We start from the raw sequence: 21,697 nt of genomic DNA, 5'->3' as shown, positions 1-21,697 counted from the left end.
GAAATAAATGAAATAGAGAGTAGAAAAACAGTAAGAATATCAATAAAGCTAAAGTTGGTTCTTTTAAAAGTCAACAAAATTGACAAACTTCTAGCTAGAAAAGACTCAAATTACCAAAATCAGGAAAGAAAGGGAATATTACACCAACCTTATACAAATGAAAAAAAATGAAAAGTTAATACTATGAAAAACTGTTTGTAAACAAATTAGATAGCACAGATGAAATGGACGCATTCCTAGAAATACACAAACCACTGATCCTGACTCAAGAAGAAATGTACAATCTTAATGGACTTATAAAAGGAAAAAAGATTAAACTGATAATTTTAAAAATTCTTGCAAAGCAAAGCTTAGGCCCAGATGGCTTCATTGCTGGATTCTACTAAACATTTAAAAAAGAATTAATATAAATTGTACACAAACTGTTTCAAAAACAGAAGAGGCAAGAACATTTTCAAACCCATTATATAAGGCCAGTATTAATCTAATAGCAAAACTAAACAAAAAATAATAAGAACATAAAGCTACAGACCAATATCTTTTATGATCATGGATGCAAACATCCCTGACAAATTACTAGCAAGTTGAAACTGACAATATATTTAAAAGTTTATATATCACAATCAAGTGAGATTGATTTCAGGGATGCAAGATTGGTACTGAAACAACTGGATATCCACTTGTAAAATCACAAGTTTGGACCTCTTTCTCATACTATACACAAACATTAACTCAAAATACATCATAGACCTAAACATAAGACTTAACACTATAAAACTCTTAGACCTTGGATTTGGCAATGGAGTCTTAGCTACAACATTAAAAGCATAAGCAGTCATGGAAAAAAATAGGTAAATTGGACTTCATAAAAATTAAAAACACTTGTTCTTCAAAGGAAACTATCAACAAAGTAAAAGGACCATTCACAGATACGTAAATCTGTTAAGTGACTTGTATCTACAATGAAGAACTTCTATAACCAAACAATAAAAAGACAAATAACCCAATTTTAAATAATGAGCAAAGTATTTGAATAGACATTTCTCCAAAGAAGATATACAAATGTCTAATAAATCCATGAAAAGATGCTCAATATCATTGGTCATTAGGGAAATGCAAATTAAAACTACAATGAGATACCACTTCACACCCACAATAATGGCTGTAATAAAAAAGTCAGACAACACAAGTGTGGGCAAGGATGTAGAGAAACTGGAACCCTCATTCATTGCTGATGGGACTGTAAAATGGTACAGCCAATTTGGAAAACAGTTACATAGCTTCTCAAAATGTTAAACACAGAGTTACCACCTAACTCAGTAATTCCACTCTTAGGTATATACCCAAGAGAAAAGAAAACATGTTTCCACACAAAAATTTGCACATGCATGTTCCCAGCAGGATTATTCATAATGGCCAAAACGTTGAAATAACCCAAATGTCCATCAACTGATGGATAAACAAAACATGGTATAGTCATTCTGTGGAATATTATTCAGCTATAAAAAAAGAATAGAGTATTGATACATGGTATAGCATGGGTGAATATTGAAAAAATTATGATAAGTAAAAGAAGCCAGTCACAAAAGATAACATATTACAGGAGTCCCTAATCCCTGGGCCACAGAGCAGTACCAGTTTGTGGCCTGTTAGGAACTGGGCCGCACAGCAGGAGGTGAGTGGCAGGCAAGCAAGCAAAGCTTCATCTGTATTTACAGCTGCTCCCCATCACTTACATAACCACCTGAGCTCCACTTCCTGTCAGATCAGCAGTGGCATTAGATTTTCATAGGACCATGAACCCTACTGTGAACTGTGCATGCAAACAAGGCTGCACGCTCTTTATGAGAATGTAATGCCTGACGATCTGTCACTGCCTTCCATCACCCTCAGATGGAACCGTTTAGTTGCAGGAAAACAAGCTAGGGCCCACTGATTCACATTATAGTGAGTTGTATAATTATTTCATTATATATTACAATGTAATAATAGTAGAAATAAAGTGCACAATAAATGTAATGCACTTGAATCATCCTGAAACCATACCTACCTCATGGTCCACAGAAAAATTGTCTTCCATGCAACTGGTCCCTGGTGCCAAAAACATTGGGGACCACTGACATATTGTATGATTCCATTCATATGAAATGCCAGAATAGGCAAATCATTAGACAGAAAGTAGATTAGTTTTTGTCAGAGGCTGAGGAGGAAAGCACAATGGTGAGGGACTGCTAATGGATATGGGGTTTCTTTTCCAGGTGATGAAAATGTTATCAGATAAGATAGTGATAATGGTTTTCTATGTCTACAAATATGCTATGTCAAGTGAAATATTGAACTGTACACTTTAAAGGGTAAATTTTATAGTATGCAAATTATATCTTAATAAAGATGCCATTAAAAAATCTATGCCGATATTCCCATATTCCTTATTCTAGTGAATGCCAAAATGTTTCATCCATTTATATAAGCCAGTAACCTTCTTTGACAGATTTTGTTCCTACTCCCTTTTTAGTCTACCACCAATTCCTACCAATCTCTTCTCCTACATATGGCTGTTCAGGCCTTTGTTTTTCTAACACCATCCAAGCCCAATTCACCATTATTTCTTGCCTGAAATATCCAATAGTCAATTAGCTAGTCATCCTGCATCTGCTCCTACCTGTTCACCTATTCATTCTTCACCTAACAGCCAGAGTAATCCTTTCAAAATGAAAAAAAATTAATAAACATTTTTATTAAAGCAAAACTTACATAAATAAAAGTGTACACATTCTTAGCATCTAGTTTTGTGAATTACCACAAAGTGAATATGCCCATGAAAATGCCATCTAGATTAGGAAATAAAACATTACCAACATCCCAGGAGCACCCCCACTTTATGTTCCTTTTCATTTAGTACTACCTCTTCTCTCAATATCCTTTCTACCATTATATATTGGTTTCAACCTAGTTCTGAAGTGTATGCAAAGGGAGTCATAGAAAAAGTACGCTTTTGTATCTGGATTTTTCCATTTGATAGTATGTTTGGGAGATTCATCCAGTTACTGTGTGTAGGAGCCAATCCTTAATTTTTGTTGTTGTATTTCGCTTTTTTATTTAATATAATTTATCCATTCTATAGTTGATAGACTGCTCAACCCACTTCTGGGTTGAGGCTGTTATGAACATACTTGTACAAGTATTTTGGGATTCATAAGTATGCATCTCTGTTGAGTACATACATTGGAGTGGAATTGCTGGGTCATAGGGTATGTGCATGTTTGGTGTTAGTAGATACTTCCATGTAGTTTTCCAATGTGGTTGTACAAATTTACACTTCCACCAGCAGAGTATGAGAGTTCCAGTTGCTTCATATTCTCACCAGCACTTAGTATTGTCAGTCTTTTAAAATTTGGCCATTCTTACTGTCATCTTGCCATTTCCTCAATGAAAAATAAGGCTAATACTATTTTAGATAATTAATGGCCATTTGATTATACTCTTTTGTGGGATTCCTATTCAAATATTTTGCTCATTTTTCCATTGGGGTACCTGAATTTTCCTTATAATATTCTAGATTTGAGTTTTGTGGCTTGCCCATTCACTCCCTTATTGGTGTTCTTTATGAATACAAATTCTTAAAATAGCCCAATTTATTGATCAATATGGTCCAATTTATTGATCTCCTTTATGATTGGCCCTTTTGTGTCCTATTTAGAAATCTTTTCCAAGGTAATGAAGCTCTTCTCCTACACTATCTTCCAGAAGTTTTATTGTTTTATCTTTTACATTGAGGTCCACAATTTATCTGGAATTAATTTTTGGTTATGGTATAAAGTAGAGGTTAAGATACATCTTTCTTTCCACGTGATTTTCCAATTGACCCAACATCATTTGTTGATAAGAATATCTTTTGCCTACCAAAATGAAAATGTAATTATGCTGGATTGAAGAGGAAAATAAAACTCTGGGCTTGGGATTCAAAATTATTTCTTATGGTATATTTTAACCTGAAACCAAGGTGTTATGGCTAAACTCCAGCAGAAAGCCTCTGTTACCTAGAACTGGTAATGAGCCCTCCCATCTGGAAGGAGAACAGAGAAGTAATCTTGAAATTGTAATTATTACCACACTCAATGCCATGAACTACCTGAATAGTTATGAACGAACTTCTGTTGATGGTTATACCCCTAAATCTCCCCAAAACTGAAGACAATTATGTCTACCCCTAGACAAATGAGTATTTGCTGTGCAAATGACCCTCTGAGGAGAAAGGTGCTGACAATCCTTTGGGTACAAAGTGCTCTGATCTCCTTGGGTTGTAGAGATTTAAGCCAATTGTTTTGTCTTTTTCTCATTTCAGTATTGCAAAGACAAAGAGAATCAACTTTTAATTTATATATGACTTTGGATTTTTCCCACTGCCAATCAGATTTCTGGGTGAGAGCTCCTCATGAATTTTCTGACAGCTACATGGATCACATGGGTGAGTTGTTCCTGATGTCTGATCCCTGATCCTTACGGATGCCTGGAAGTCTGAAACAACACATAGCTGGCCTATTACTCATTCTGCCTACACTACTGAGCTCCAGTGTTGCCCCTTCCCTAGGCTTAACCTCTCCCCCTATATTTGCTGACAGCCTCTTTGAAAAATTCTTATAACATATAGATACTGTCTAAGCTTTTGAGCAAGTCTACTCCCCTTGACGTCAACTGTTCTGTTGATTTCCCCCAGCCTAATCCCTTACCACTCCCTTCTTTGCTATTCATGCTTGGTATAGTTTCTAGCACTCATCATGCTGATTCATGCCTCTTTACTTTCAGTTGTAATGTTTTCCCTGCCTAGACTACCTTCATTTCCCCACCTTCATTTCCATGCTGGAGGTGAAATTTAGAAACCTTCAAAAATCTATTAGTCACCAGGAAGCTTTCCTATGACTCAGGTAGGCTAAATGCCCATACCTACGTCTATTACCACATATACCACATGATATCAGAGAGTGTGTTTATGTGTCCATTTCTCTTATGTTGGTTCTACATCTTATCTTTAGTCTCCCAACATTGAACACAATGCCTGGCACATTATGGTTCTTTAATAAATTCACGTTGAATGCACCTGAACTGCAGTAGTACAAGGAAAAGATTAACTTGCTCAGAAACTCTTGCATTTGGAGCTGAGGACCAAGTGGGTTGAAGTATTAAACATACTGCTGAGGTTGCTTGCCTTGGTTGGGGTCAGCCTAGAGTCAGTCTAGAGTCACAGAGGAGACTTAAAGCTCAAAAGTTTGCAATTTGTACACAGACTCTCAGCTTATAGAATCAAAACTCCTTTTGCCACACATTTATTTCTAAAATTAAATAAATAAGTTTAAAAAGGCAACTGAATGTCCTCCATCTCATGGTTTCTTAAGCCAGCAGCAGACTGTATGACACATCCTTCAAATAACTGCGGTGTTCTGAGGAAGTGTTTTAAAATACACAGCCCAGCCAACAAGAGCACTCAGGGATCTTGTTGTTTATTTTTGAGCATTAAAATAAAGTTAAAAATGCAGTGGTTGCTGAGTGTAGACTCATACCACACTAGCTCATTAGCCCTTTTAAAATATCCTGCATTGGAAAAATCTTTACTGCTAGAGCCCATTAAAATTTTGAAAACTCTAACATAGTTTTTAAAACATTACCCCAAATAATTTAGTAGGTGCTTACATTTTAAAAATCTGTAAATAGTAAAAAAAAAATTAGTATAATGATAGCTTAGCTCAATTATTATTCTTACTGTAGTTAGTAACTTATAATACTTAAGTAATTATCTAATATACCAGCTAGAATCCAGAAAGATGCAAAGACTTTTTACTGTATTTTTTCTCCATTTGCACCCCAATTATGTATATTTCATGTCCCTGTTTGCTTTGCTGTATTCCAGGGGGCCCTGTGGACTGCATTACCCAAGCTTCCTTTTCCATTTGACTTCTGGTTGCGCTATGCTTATAGAGATATTCATGGGGGATTAAAGAGTGGTGGAAGAGAGGTTGGGGTATATCTTTACCTGCTTTCTCTATACATCAGTGCCACATTTCTGGCATGGCTGTGTTCCTGTATGACTACAGCTCCTCTGCCTTCCTCCACAGCTCCAGGTTTTCTGTGGAAGGAATTGGGACACTCCAGGTTATTGGGAGTGATGATGGTTTTCCACTGAGACCAGTCTCTGAGTGCCTCAACATCCTTTGTTGGTTTTCTTAATCAAGCCCACACCCCTGTAATTAGTCCTTTCATTAATGTATTTTATTTGATGAATCTTGTTGAATCCTGCTACTTGCCAAGATTCCAACTGACACAAACTAAATTTAATGTATTTGTAGAGAACACTTCATATCACAATTGAGGTAAAGTCCTCCTATCCCCCATGGTGAGCACTGAATTAAAAGAGAAAACAGCAGAACTCATTAACAGAGAGTCATAATTCACCAAGGAGTTACCAATGAAGCTTAAGAATGGGAAATACCGTTTTAAAGGCATCTTAAGATCCCCACTGCACTATGAATCTAAAGGAGAAAAAGTGTCAAAGTTTTAAATCAAGGGATGCACTCACAGGAAGAAAATCCCCACATTAACAAGGCAAAAGGCACATAAATGATACCCAGTCTTTACATAAAGCACAGAGACTTGATACTATCACTTGGTTGGACTGCAATAACTATTTGTCTCTTCTCTCCCCATTATTGATGCAACAAAATTTTTGAAGCACTTCCTTTGAAGAGCCACAAATTTGCTATAAGACTAAGCATTGTAACTATCCCTACCCCATTAGGGCCTAAGGTAAGAGGATGTAAGAATGGATCAGGAGAGGTGACCTCAGGAGAGCTGAAACAAGACCAGAAACTAAAGATAGAAAAATGTTCAGATTACTGATAGATTCCAAGTAAATCTAAAGCTAGGTAGAAATGTGCCAGGAAGAATGATCAGAGATTAAAACAGGTCCAGACTGGAGAAAGGATCTGAATAATGGGTACCAGCATCCAGGCAAGAGATCCAGAAGGCAACTGTAAGAATACAATGGATACCAAACCTTACCTCATTCCATCAGGTTTTATATATTTCCATTACAAGGATAAAAGCAAAACCCAATGAGGCTGATCCAATGACCCTGGCTGTAGTAGAATCAAAAATACTAAGAGAAAAGCAGTTCCTGATGAGAAGACTGGAAGAAATCATTTGTACCCTAAAATACCATTGTAGATTGGTTCATTAAATAAAAAATAAAGTTGTGTTTTCAGGTTTCCTGAGTTTATTTTTCCACCCAGTGCTACACTTAATCAGGGTTTAGAGGTTTAGGGGTGGACACAAACTCAACTTGTTTTCTAAGATCATAATTTCTTTTAAAAGATATATGTAAACTTCCTTGGAATTACAGAAAAAAGTTTGTTTTTATTTATTTTTTTTTTTAAAAAGTATTTAACACTTCTGCTTCCAGCCAAAATGTAGTAAAAGGTCTGGCTTAATTTCTCACCTGAAATAACCAAATACTGGACAAAATGTATGAATCAATTATTTTCAATACAATGAGCATCAGGGAATGAAAGATTGCATATTAATTAGGGTTCTCCAAATAAACAGCACCAACAGAGATATATAAAAAAATAAGAATTGGCTTACATGATTGCGGAGGTCAAGAAGTTCCATAATATGCTGTCTATGAGCTGAAGAAACAAGAAAGAGTTGGAGGTGAAACTCAGTCTAAGTCTAAAGGCCTGAGGACTGGCATTGCCGCCAGTGGGGGAGAGTGGGAGGGTGGGGATGGTGTAAGTCACAGACGGAGTCTGAAGGCTTGAGAACACAGAGCACTGATGTCTGAGAACAGGAGAAGACAGATGTTCCAGCTCAAACAAGGCAGATCAAATTTGCCCTTCCTCTACCTTTTGTTCTACCCAGACCCTCAAGGGATTGGACAATGCTTGCCTACATTGGTGAGTGTGATCTTCTTTACTCAGTCTACTGATTTGAATGCTAATTTTTTCCAGAAACACCTTCAGAGACACACCCAGAAATAATGTTTTATCAACTATCTGGGCATTCCCTTAGCCCAGTCAAGTTGACACATAAAATTAACCATAACAGACAGTGATCCCTAAAAGAAGGAAAACAATCAAGGTGAGTCCCTTGATTGGGTCCAGCTTAGTGCCTTAAGCTATTCCAGGCCACAGGAACAGGAACCCAAGTAAAGCCTGGCAGACTTAAGGAGACAGAGGTCAGAATCTGTCTCCTGGGAGATCGGAACACTCACAGTTCACAGGACAGAGTACCAGAGAGAAGAGTGCTACACACAAAGAGAAACTTGGAGATTTGCAAAAGGCCCCATTCAAGTATTCAGCTAAGTATGCATTGATCACTGTACGCGTGTAAGGAAACCACCCAAGGCTGGGAAAAGAATTATCTAAAAGGATCACAGGTCTCACCACAAATAAATGATAAATGTGTGAAGTAATGCGTATGTTAATTAGCTTGATGAAGTCATTCCAGAATGTATACATATTTCAAAAATTTCTGTGGTACACCATAAAAATATGTAATTTTAATTTGACAATAAAGTAAATAAGAAGAAGAGAAAAAGGAACAATACTTGGTTCTCTAAAGGGTTGGGAATTTTTCCTGCTCCTACCAGCCAGACTGGAAAACCTCACAATTCACAGGGCATTGAAAATAGTGCACAGAAGTGACTTGCCTCAACTGTGGGGAATAGTCAACCTTAGACTGAATACAACTTTGGTCCTGCCTAAAAAGTCTTAAAAGCAAGACCTCAAAAGATCAAAGTATTTTCAATTAATTTAACTTGATACTAGAAAAAAAACTCAGTAATATTTACAGGAATAAAATATATTCAACATCCAAGATAAAATTCACAATGTCTGGTATCTGATCAAAATTAGCAGTCTAAAAAAGCATTGTTAATGTGCACACTTTATACAAGTAAATCCAGTGGTATGTTAGTTATATTTCAATAAAGCTGTGAAAAATCTTACAAAGCAGACAAAGAAGAAGGAAAATACGACCTATAATAAAGGGTAAAATCAATGAACTGAAACCAATCCAGAGTTGACACAGAAGTTAGAATTACACATGGACATTTTAAAAGCTATAACAATATTTCATATGTTCAAAAAGTAAAGTAGAAACATAGAAAACGTACAATCCTCTAGATATGAAAACTACATTTTCTGAGGTAAAAAAATACACTGAATGAAAATAATAGCAAAGTATATCTCACAGGAGGAAAGATTGGTGAGGCTGAACTTGACATAGCAATAGAATCTATTCAAATAAAACAGACAAACAAGGGGAAAAATGAACTCAGAATCAACGATAAGTGAAACAACCTAAAGCAGCTTAATATATTTTCAGTTGAAGTCCTTCAAGGGGGAAAAGATGCAGAAAAAAAAATGTTTGAAGGAACAATAGCCAAAAATTTTTACATATTTCATGAAAATTACAAACTTGCAAATCCAAGAATTTCAACGAACCTCAACACCATCAATGTGTGGAAAACTATACCGAGTTACATTAAAATGAGCTTTCTCAAAACCAGTGATAAAGGGAAAATCTTTAAAGCTACCAGAGAAAAAAGATGCATTACATACAAGGGAACAAAGATAAAGATGACAACAAATTTCTTTTTGGAAGCAATAGAAGCAAGGAGACAGTAATGCAATATTGTTAAAGTACTGAAAGAAAACAAAACTTCCAACTTAGGTTTCTATAACTATTGAAAATATCCTTCAAAAACAAATGTGAAATAAAGATATTTTTGGACATATAAAAGCTGAAATAATCCACCAGGAGACCTCCCTGACAAGAAATGTTGAAGGAAGTCCTTAAGGCAAAAAGAAAATGAAAATAATACTAGGTGGAAATATGGATCTACAAAATGGAATAAAGAGCACATGAAATGGTAACTACATGAGTACATACATAATGCTATTTAAATTTCTATAAAAGATAACGGACTATTTAAACAAAAATAATAATAAAGTGTCATGGAGCTTATGAGTAAAATGTATGAAAACAATAGCACAATGGTCAGGAGGAAAGACATGGAAGTATATTATTGTAAGACCCTTATAATATATATGAAGTGGTATATCACTTGAAGGCAGACTGTAATAAGTTAAAGATATATACTATAAACCCAAGAAACTACTAATAGTTAATAAGCCAACAATGGAAATAAAATGGAATCACTTTTTAAAAATCAAATAATTAAAAAGAAAATAAAAAACAAAGCACAGATGAGACAAATAGAAAACAAATAGTAAGATGGTAGATTAAAATCTAACCATATTAATAATTAGATGACATGTAAAAGATAAAAGATGTGAATACTCTAATAAAAGGCTGAGATTGTCAGATTGAGTAAAAAAACAATATCCAACTACATGCTTCCTATAAAGATGCAAGTAGGTTAAAAGTAAAACCATGAAAAAAGATATTCTATACTAACACTAATCAAAGAAAGCTGAAGTGGAAAATGCAAATTAAAATAACAATGAGATATCATCTTCCATGAGTCATAATGGCTGTTATTAAAAAGTCAAAAAATTACAGATGTTGGTGAAGATGTGGAAAAAAATGAATGCTTATACATTGTTGGTGGGAATGTAAATTAGTATGACCTCTATGGAAAACAGTATGGAGACTTTTCAAACAACTAATAATAGATCTACTATTTGATTCAGCAATCCCACAACTGGGTATATGCCCAAAAGAAAGTAAATCATTATATCAAAAAGATACCTGCAACCACATGTTTATTGCAGCACTATTCACAATAGCAAATATGGAATCAACCTGTGTCCATCAACAGGTGACTGGATAAAGAAAATGTGCTATGTACATATTATACCAGGGACTACTACTCAGCCATAAAAAAATGAAGTCATACTTTTTGCAGCAACATAGATGGAACTAGAGGTCATTATCTTAAGCGAAATAATTCATAAGCAGAAAGCAAAATACTGCATGTTCTCACATGTAAGTAGGAGCTAAATAATGTGTACACATGGACATAGAGCATGGACTAATAGACACTGGAGACTCAGAAGGGTGAGAAGATGGGACAGGGGTGAGGGATTAGAAATAAATTAATGCACACAATGTAGACTATTTGGGTGATGGCTACACTAAGAGCTCAGACTTCACCACTATGCAATATATCCATGTAACAAATGGCACTTGTAACCCCTAAATCTATACTAATTTTTTAAAAAGCAAGATGAAGTAGCCATATTACTAGTAAACAAAGTAGATTTTTAAACAAAACATATTGCCAGACATAAAGAAGGCCATTTAATAATGATTAAGAAGTCAATTTATCAAGAGGACTTGATCATCTTAAACATTCATACACTAATAATTAGCTTTAAAATGCATGAAATGAAAACTATCACAGTTTTACTATAACATTGCATAATAGTATTGCAAAAAAGAGGCAAATTCACAATCATATTTGGAGATTTAAATACTCCACCCATAAATGCTAGAACAAGTAGATAGAGAATTAGCAAGGATACAGATTTGAACATCACCTTCAGTCATCTTGACATAATTGGCATTTATGGAACACTCCACCAAACAATAGCAAAATGAACACATGGAATATTTACAAAGAGAGATCATATCCTGGGCCATAAAACAAGCCTCAGTAAATTTTAAAGGATGAGAGTCATAAAAAGTATGTTTTCTGACCACAGTGGTATTTCCTCTAAAATCAATACTAAAAAGAACTCTGGAAAATCCCTAAAATTTTGGAAACTGAATAACACAGATCTGGATAAGGCTTGGGTCAAAGAAGAAATCAAAAGAGAAAGTAAAAAGTATTTTGAACTGAATAAAGGTAATACCACAACATATCAAAATTTGTGGCAATAATTAGGTAGAAATTTATAGCACTACTACCAATATTAGGAAAGAAGAAAGGCTTTCTTCTTTAAATCAATGACCTTAGCTTTCACCTTAAACAACTAAAAAGAAAGAGTAAATTAAACCTAAATTAAGCAGAATAAAGTAAATAATAAATATCAGAGATGAAATCAATGAAACAGAAAAATAATGCAGGAAAATTAATGAAGCCAAACCTAGTTCTTTGAGTAGATCAAAAAAACTGACAAAACTCTAGCCATACTGATCTGGGATCAGAGACACAAATTACCAATATGTGGAATAAAATAGTGGTATCACGACAGGTTCTATAGATATTAAAAAGATAATAAGGACATTTATAAATAATTTTATTCCATTTATTAAACAACTTGAAATTGAAACATTAAAATATAAAAATTTTCAAAATTTCATTTAATGAAATTGAAAAATTTATTGAAAGACACAAAGTATGAAAGTTTACTCAAGAAGATACAGATAATGGTAATTGTCTTATCTATTTTAAAAACTGAATTTGTATTTATAAACCTTCCCATAGAAGAGACTCTCGGCCCAGATAGCTTCACTGGTGAATTCTACCAAATATTTAATCAAGAAATAGTTCTGAAGGGTAGCCTCTTCTCCTTAACCAAGATATTGGCTTGTCCCTGTTTTGCCAGAGTTCCTAGCTTATAAGCTTGGTTTTCTTACACTAATAAGAGTGGAACAGAGCAGAGATACACCATTCCAGGGAACAGGATCATCATGGCAGATGGGAGGCAGAACTAGATTGCAGCTCCGAACAGGGAAGCATGCAGGAGCTCACACTGTGAGTTTTAGCTCCAGATTGATGGCAAGAACAAACCAGCAATCCCGAGAGGACCCACAGACCCTCTGAAGGAAGCGGACTGCTCCTGCAGGACCTGAGAGACCCCCACAAAACTGTGAGTGCCCCAACTGCGGAAGTGGAAAAGGGAGACCCTCCTCTCCCAAACTCATATCCCCAGTGGAAAAGCTGTAGGTCTGTTTGTGGGAGAAGCTTCCGACTTTACCTGAAGCTGAGTCAGTTTGGAGAGCCAAGTGAAATACAGGGCTAGAGGAAGCAGTAGAAAGGCCCTGAGAACTCGTTGGGTCCCCTAGCAGGCCATTCCTGCTTGGCACCACAGGGATCCAACAGGAGAGGAGTCGGGGGTAAAACTCCACAGGGAGAAGGAAATCTCTAGCTGATCTTTGTAATAATTTGAATGGGGTGAGAAGCCTCCTGGCCAGAACTCAGAGGAGGGCACAAATCTGGTGTGCAGACTCTACAAGTGGGGGAAGAACCAAGCCTTTCTCTTTCGCAGCTGGGAAGCAGGTAGCCTGGGGCGGGTTTTCAAGTCCATGTAACTCTCCACCTGGAAACGGACTGGGGGCTGTTGGTGGGGCATGGTGAGAGTGAGACTGGCCCTTCAGTTTGTATGGGAGCTGGGTGAGGGCTGTGACTGCCAGCTTTCCCTCACTTCCCTGACAACCTGCATGACTCAGCAGAGGCAGCCATAATCCTCCTAGGTACACAAATCCAGTGACCTGGGAATCTCACCCACATCCCCCACAGCAGTCACAGAAAGACCTGTCAAAGGAGATTCTGAGCTCAGACATTCCTACCCCCACCCCCACCTGATGATCCTTCCCTACCCACCCTGGAAGTGGAAGACAAAGGGCATATAATCTTGGGAGTTCTAGGGCCCCAGCCACTGCTGGTTCCTCCCATACTACCACAGCTGATGCTCTCTGGAAAGCACCACCTCCTGGCAGGCCAACCAGCACAAAAATAGAGCATTAAACCACCAAAGCTAAGAACCCTCACAAAGTCCATTGCACACCTTCCCCCACCGCCCCCCCTCCGCCACCACCCCTCCACTGGAACAGGCACTGGTATCCACAGCTGAGAGACCCACAGACAATTCACATCACAGGACTCTGTGCAGACAACTCCCAGTACAAGCCCAGAGCCGACTAGATTCGCTGGGTGGCTAAACCCAGAAGAGAGACAACAATCACTAGAGTTCAGCTCACAGGAAAAGGGGAGAGTGCTACATCATTGGAACACTCCATGGGACAAAAGAATCTGAACAATAGCCTTCAACCCTAGACCTTCCGTCTGACAGAGGGAATGAGAAAAAAACAGAAAACCAACTTCCCAAATGAGAAGGAGCCAGAAAACCAACCCTGGTAATATGACAAAACAAGGCTCTTCAACACTCACAAAAAATCACACTAGTTCACCAGCAATGGATCCAAACCAAGAATAAATCCCTGATTTACCTAATTTATTATATGCCCTTTGTCTTCCACTACCAGGGTGGCTAGGGAAGGACCATCAGGTAGGGGTGGGGCTAGGCATGTCTGAGCTCAGACTCTCCTTGGGCAGGCCCTGTTGTGGCTGCTGAGGGGGATGTGGGTGAGATTCCCAGGTCACTGGAGTTGTGTACCTAGCAGGATTATGGCTGCCTCTGCTAAGTCATGCAGGAGGTTAGTTATTAAACATCAGGGAGGGACCAGAGAAAGGTGAAACCCAATGCAAGGAAATCTAAAAAATGATACAAAAAGTGAAGGGAGAAATATTCAAGGAAATAGATAGCTTAACAAAAAAATAAACAAAAATTCAGGAAACTTTGGACACACTTTTAGAAATATGAAATGCTCTGGAAAGTCTCAGCAATAGAATTGAACAAGTGGGAGAAACAAATTCAGAGATCAGAAACAAGGTCTTCAAATTAGCCCAATCCAACAAAGACAAAGAAAAAAGAATAAGAAAATATGAACAAAGTCTCCAAGAAGTCTGAGATTATGTTAAATTACAAAACCTAAGAATAACTGGTGTTCTGGAGGAAGAAAAGAATTCCAAAAGCTTGGAAAACATATTTGAGGGAATAATCAAGGAAAACTTCCCTGGCCTTGCTAGAGACCTAGACATCCAAATACAAGAAGCACAAAGAACACTTGGGAAATTCATTGCAAAAAGATCTTCACCTAGGCACATTGTCATCAGGTTATTCAAAGTTAAGACAAAGGAAAGAATCTTAAAAGCTATGAGACAGAAGCATGAGGTAACCTATAAAGGAAAACTTATAAGATTAACGCAGATTTCTCAGCAGAAACCCTACAAACCAGAAGGGATTGGAGCCTTATCTACAGCCTCCTCAAACAAAACAATTGTCAGCCAAGAATTTGGTATCCACCAGAACTAAGCATCATATATGAAGAAAAGATACAGTCTTTTTTAGACAAACAAATGCTGAGAGAATTCGCCATTACCAAGCCACAACTACAAGAACTGTGAAAAGGAGCTCTAAATCTTGAAACAAATCCTGGAAACACATCAAAACAGACCCTCTTTAAAGCATAAATCACACAGGACCTATAAAACAAAAATACAAGTTAAAAAGCAAAAACAAAAAACAATAAAACAATAAAACCAAAGTACACAGGCAACAAACAGCACGATGAATGCAACAGTACCTCACATTTTAATACTAACATTGAATGTAAATAGCCTAAACGCTTCACTGAAATGATACAGAACTGCAGAATGGGTAAGAACTCACCAACCAACTATCTGCTTCCTTCAGGATACTCACCTAACACATGAGGACTCACATAAACTTAAAGTAAGGGGGTGGAAAAAGGCATTTCATGCAAATGGACACCAAAAGCAAGCAGGGATAGCTATTCTTATATCAGACCAAACAAACTTTAAAGCAATGGCAGTTAAAAGAGACAAAGAGGGACATTATATAATGGTAAAAGGCCTTGTCCAACAGGAAAATATCACAATCCTAAACATATGTGCACCTAACACTGGAGATCCCAAATATACTAATTACTAATAGACCTGAGAAATGAGATAGACAGCAACACAATAATAGTGGGGGACTTCAATACTCCACTGACAGCACTAGACAGGACATCAAGACAGAAAGTCAACAGGGAAACAATGGATTTAAACTATACCTTGGAACAAATGGACTTAACAGATACATACAGAGCATTTCAGCCAACAACCGCAGAATACACATTCTATTCAACAGCACATGGAACATTCTCCAAGATAGACCATATGGTAGGCCATAAAACAAACCTCAATAAATTTAAGAAAATTGAAATTATATCAAGCACTCTCTCAGACCACAGTGGAATAAAACTGGAAATTAACTCCAAAAGGAACCTTCAAAACCATGCAAATACATGGAAATTAAATAACTTGCTCTTGAATGAGCATTGAGTCAAAAACAAAATGAAGATGGAAATTAAAAAATTCTGCAAACTGAATGACAATAATGACACAACCTCTTAAAACCTCTGGGATACAGGAAAGATGGTTCTAAGAGGAAAGTCCATAGCCCTAAATGCCTATGTCAAAAAGACTGAAAGAGCACAAACTGACACTCTAAGGTCACACCTCAAGGAACTAGAGAAACAAGAACAAACCAAACCCAAATCCAGCAGAAGAAAGGAAATAACCAAGATCAGAGCAGAAGTAAATGAAATCAAAACAAACAAAAAAATACAAAAGATAAATGAAACAAAAAGCTGGTTCTTCGAAAAGATAAAATTGATAGACAATTGGCAAGATTAACCAAAAAAAGAGAGAAACCCAAATAACCTCACTAAGAAATGAAATAGGAGATATTACAACTGACAGCACTGATATATAAAAGATCATTCAAGGCTACTATGAACATCTTTATGCACACAAACTAGAAAGCCTAGAAGAGATGGATAAATTCCTAGAAAAATACAACCCTCCTAGCTTAAATCAGGAACAATTAGATACCCTGAACAGACCAATAACAAGCAGTGAGATTGAAATGGTAATTTAAAAATTAGCAACAAAGAAGCCCAGGACCAGACGGATTCACAGCAGAATTCTACCAGGCATTCAAAGAAGAATTGGTACCCATACTTTTGACACTATTCCACAAGATAGAGAAAGAAGGAACACACCCTAATTCATTCTGTGAAGCCAGTATCACCCTAATACCAAAACCAGGAAAAGACAAAAAAGAAAACTATGGACCAATATCCTTGATGAACATAGATGATAAAACCCTTAACAAAATACTAGCTAACCAAATCCAACAACATATCAAAAAGATAATCCACCATGATCAAGTGGGCTTCATACCAGGGATGGAGGGATGGTTTAACATATGCAAGTCAGTAAATGTGATACACCACATAAACAGAATTAAAAACAAAAATCACATGATCATTAAATAGATGCAGAAAAAGCATTTGACAAAATCCAGCATTCCTTTATGATTAAAACTCTCAGCAAAATCAGCGTACAAGGGACATCCCTTAATATAATAAAAGCCATTAATGACAAACCCACAGCCAACATAATACTGAATGGGGAAAAGTTGAAAGCATTCCCTCTGAGAACTGGAACAAGACAAGGATGCCCACTCTCACCACTCCTCTTCAACATAGCACAGGAAGTCCTAGCCAGAGCAATCAGACAAGAGAAAGACATAAAGGGAATCCAAATAGGTAAAGAGGAAGTCAAACTGTCACTGTTTGCTGAGGATATGATTGTTTACCTTGAAAACCCTAAGGAGTCCTTCAAAAAGCTCCTAGAACTGATAAAAGAATTCAGCAAAGTCTCTGGATTAAGATTAATGTACACAAATCAGTAGCTCTTCTATTCACCAACAGCAACCAAGCAGAGAATCCAATCAAGAACTCAACCCTTTTTACAATAGCCGCAAAATAATAAAATACTTAGGAATATACTTAACCAAGGAGTCAAAAGACCTCTACAAGGAAAACTACAAAATACTGCTGAAAGAAATCATAGATGACATGAACAAATGGAAACACATCCCATGCTCATGGATGGCTAGAATCAAGATAGTGAAAATGACCATATTGCCAAAAGCAATCTACAAATTCAATGCAATCCCCCTCAAAATACCACCATCATTCTTCACAGAATTAGAAAAAACAATTCCAAAGTTCATATGAAACCAAAAAAGAGCCTGCACAGCCAAAGCAAGACTAAGCAAAAAGAAGAAATCTGGAGGTATCACACTACCTAATTTCAAACTATACCATAAGGCCGTAGTCACCAAAACAATATGGTACTGGTACAAAAACAGGCACACAGACCAATGGAACCAAATAGAGAACCCAGATATAATCCCAAATACTTACAGCCAATTGACCTTTGACAAAGCAAACAAAAAACATAAAGTAGGGAAAGGACACCCTTTTCTTTTTTTGTTGTTGTTTATTTATTTATTTTTATTATGCTTTAGGTTCTAGGGTACGTGTGCGCAATCTGCAGGTTTGTTACATAGGCATACATGTGCCATGTTGGTTTGCTGCACCCATCAACTCGTCATTTACATTAGGTATTTCTCCTAATGCTATCTCTCCCCCAGCCCCCCACCCCCCGACAGGCCCCAGTGTGTGATGTTCCCCGCCCTGTGTCCATGTGTTCTCATTGTTCAACTCCCACCTATGAGTGAGAACATGTGGTGTTTGGTTTTCTGAAGGACACTCTTTTCAACAAATGGTGCTGGGATAATTGGCTAGCCACATGTAGGAGAATGAATCTGGATCCTCATCTCTCACCTTATATAAAAATCAACTCAAGATGGGTTAAAGACTTAAACCTAAGACCTGAAACCATAAAAGCTCTAGAAGATAACATTGGGAAAAAACCCTTCTAGACATTGGCTTAGGCAAGGATTTCATGACCAAGAACCCAAAAGCAAATGCAATAAAAAGGAAGATAAATAGCTGGGACCTAATTAAACTAAAGAGCTTCTGCATGGCAAAAGGAACAGTCAGCAGAGTAAACAGACAACCCACAGAGTGGGAGAAAATCTTCACAATCTGTACATCTGACAAACGACTAATATCCAGAATCTACAATGAACTCAAACTAATCAGTAAGAAAAAAACACACAATCCCATCAAAAACTGGGCTAAGGACATGAATAGACAATTCTCAAAAGAAGATATACAAATGACCAACAAACATATGAAAAAAAAGCTCAACATCACTAATGATCAGGGAAATGCAAATCAAAACCACAATGCAATACCACATCACTCCTGCAAGAATGGCCATAATAAAAAAATCAAAAAACAGTAGATGTTGGTGTGGATGTGGTGAACAGGGAACACTTCTACACCACTGATGGAAATGTAAACTACTACAGCAGCTATGGAAAACAGTGTGGAGATTCCTTAAAGAACTAAAAGGAGAACTATAATTTGATCCAGCAATCCCACTACTGGGTATCTACCCAAAGGAAAAGAAGTCATTATTCAAAAAATATACTTGTGCATTCATTTTTATAGCAGCACAATTCACAATTGCAAAATCGTGGCACCAACCCAAATGCCCATCAGTCAGTGAGTGGATAAAGAAACTGTGGTATATGTATGTGATGGAATACTATGCATCCATAAAAAGGAATAAATTGACAGCATTTGCAGTGACCTGGGTGAGATTGGAGACTATTATTCTAAGTGAAGTAACATCAGGAATGGAAAACCAAACATCGTATGTTCTCACTGATGTGTGGGAGCTAAGCTATGAGGATGCAAAGGCATAAGAATGATACAATGGACTTGGAACTTGGGGAGAAGATGGGGAGGGGAGCGAGGGACAAAAGACTGCAAATATGGTGCAGTGTATACTGAACGAGTGATGGGTGCACCAAAATCTCACAAATCACCACTAAAGAACTTACTCATGTAACCAAATACCACCCATACCCCAATAACTTATGGAAAAGAAAAAATAAATAGTTCTAATTTTACAAACATTTCCATAAAATTGAAAACAATGTAAGATTTCCCAACACTTTCTATGAGGCCACAAATGCCTGTATACCAAAATCAGACAGACATTTCATGAAAAGAAAACTAAAAACCAATATTTCTCATACACATAGATGCAAAAATTTGAAATTCAATTTTAATAAGCCAAATCCAACAAAATGGACAATGCATAATGACCATGTGGAATTTTTCAAAGAAATGCAAAGTTGGCTTTAACATTTAAAAAAATCAAAGAATGTAATTCACCATATTAAAACTAAAAAGAAAATAAATGTGATCACCTATATGGTCCTCAAAAAAAGCAAAAATCCAATACCCATTTCTGATTTAAAAAATTTTAAAGATCTGTTAGTAAACTAGGATCAGAAGAAAAATTTGTCAACCTGATAAAGGGCATCTACAAAAAACCCACAGCTAACATCATACTTAAAGGTGAAAGATTGAATACTTTGCCTCTAAGATTAGGAATAAGACAGGGATGTCCAGTCACACTGGAGGTTCTAGTCAGTGCCTAATAAGGCAAGACAAAGAAATAAAAGCAACCAGATTTGAATGGAAGAAGTAAAACTATTTTTATTTGCAACATGATCATATATGTAGAAAACCTGATGAAATCTACAAAAAGTCTAAGAACTAATAAGTGAATTTAACAAGGTTGTAGGAGAAAAGACCAATATACAAAAATCAATAGTATTTTTTTATACACAGTACTAGAAACAGTGAAAAATTGAAAAATACCATTTATAATAGCATCAAAATATTAAATACTTAAGAAAAAATGTGACAAAAGATATGAAAGATCTACACATGAAAAACTGCAAAATATTGCTAAGAGAAATTAAAGACATAAATAAATAGATAGATATACCCTATTCATGAATTGAAAGACTGAATATTTTAAGATGTTAGTTCTCCCCTAATTGAACTATAGATTCAATGCAAACTCACAGCAAATTTCTGTAGGCTTTTTGTAAAAATTGACAACTGAATTTTAAAATTCAAATGGATATGCAAAGAGCTTAAAGTAGCCAAAACAAGTTTAAAAGACACAAAAAACTTGGGGAATTTACATCATTTTACTGTAAGACTTATTATAAAGCTATAGTAATCAATACAGTGTGGTATTTGTGTAAAGATATACAAATATGAACAGAATAGGGAGTCCAGAAACAGACCCACAAATATATGGTCAACTGAATTCTATTTTAAGTGTAGGGCAATTCAGTGGAGAAAGAAAAATCTTGTCAACAAATGGCGCTGGAACAATTGGATATCCATATAGAAAAAAAGAGAACTGCAGCCTATATCTCACACCATAATCAAAAGTTAATTCAAAATGGATCATAGACCTAAATGTAAAACTTAAAACTATAAAATTTCTAGAACAAAAATTTAGAAGAAAGCCTCATGGCCTTGGATTAAGCAAAGATGTATTAGATACGTCACTTAAAAATGATCCATAAAAGAAAAAAACATATCAAATGTCATCAAGGTTTAAATTTCTGCTCTTATAAAGATATTGCTAAAGAGAATGAAAAGACAAGATGCATACTGGGAGAAATACATATTATATCAAATGTATCATATGTATGCTATATATGTACACACACACACACACACACACACACACACACACACACACACAATAAAGAATTTGTATCCAGAATATGTAAAGAACTTTGAAAGCTCAGTAATTTTAAAAACCCAATTTAAAAGATTTGAACACATACTTCAAGAAGATATATAAGTAGCAAATAAGCACATAAAAAGGTACTCAACAAAATTAGTCACTAGGGAAATACAAATTAAAACCACCATGAGATACCACTACACATCTATTTAAATGGATAGCATTAAAAAGACTGCCCATAGCAAGTGTTGGTGAGAATGTGGAGGAACTGGAACTCTCATACTCTTTTAGTGGAAATCTAAAACCACTTTGGGAAAGAATGTGATAGTGTCTTAA

The 21,697-nt window shown here is 36.2% G+C and overlaps 1 long non-coding RNA gene across 1 annotated transcript in view; it reads right to left on the bottom strand.

Annotated features, from left to right (window-relative positions):
• LOC112130945 (uncharacterized) overlaps positions 1–6,121 on the bottom strand; it is a 42,503-nt gene extending 36,382 nt beyond the window's left edge. The window contains exon 1 of the long non-coding RNA XR_008517977.2: positions 6,029–6,121. This is a non-coding gene — a long non-coding RNA (uncharacterized LOC112130945). The remainder of the gene's footprint in view (positions 1–6,028) is intronic.
• Positions 6,122–21,697: the final 15,576 nt, after the last annotated feature.

This window comes from Pongo abelii, chromosome X (genome assembly GCF_028885655.2).
Source record: "Pongo abelii isolate AG06213 chromosome X, NHGRI_mPonAbe1-v2.0_pri, whole genome shotgun sequence".
Classification (NCBI taxonomy): domain Eukaryota; kingdom Metazoa; phylum Chordata; class Mammalia; order Primates; family Hominidae; genus Pongo; species Pongo abelii.
Note: the sequence above shows the minus strand (reverse complement) of the source record. Positions and strands in the feature narration are given on the sequence as shown.